Source organism: Chlorella variabilis, assembly GCF_000147415.1.
Source record: "Chlorella variabilis unplaced genomic scaffold CHLNCscaffold_1, whole genome shotgun sequence".
NCBI classification, from domain to species: Eukaryota; Viridiplantae; Chlorophyta; class Trebouxiophyceae; order Chlorellales; family Chlorellaceae; genus Chlorella; species Chlorella variabilis.
Genome location: NW_005435087.1, coordinates 2,283,976 through 2,284,512, shown reverse-complemented (window position 1 = coordinate 2,284,512; position 537 = coordinate 2,283,976).

Here is a 537-nt window from a genome sequence, read left to right as displayed (position 1 = left end):
GCACTGCCGTTGTAAGGGCAAGCAAAGCAGCGGCGCACTAGGGCGCTTGGGCGCTGCTGGGTATCACCTTAACTGTTGTCAGGGTAGAGCTACGGCAGATGGGATGGGACCAAATCAAGCACCGTCAGTGAGATGGTTGGGAGTGGAGTAACGGGTCTGGTATACAGCCCGGGGACAGGCAGAAGCTGTCTCTGCTGCACAAGCGCTGATGTATGCAAGTGCGGGCTGGCTCAAGCAGGTTGGGGCTGGCTCAGCAAGGCTCTCTGAACGGCTGACAGCTGGCGGCTGGCTGCTGATGTGCCAGCAAAGGCTGATGTGCAAGCAAAGGCTGTTGTGCAAGCAAAGCCAGGCGCAGGCGGCGCTTAGGGTTGGTCTTTGGTCTTTGGGGCGGGGCGCAAGGGCCGTGGCGTGGGGCGCAAGGTGCCGGTGCGCGGGAAGGGCGTCTGGGGTGACGGCAAGAGCGGGTGCCGGACTCAAGGGCAGCGGAGGGGACTGGGGCCCATAACCTGTTGACGGGAGGTATTTACAAAGGCAGCA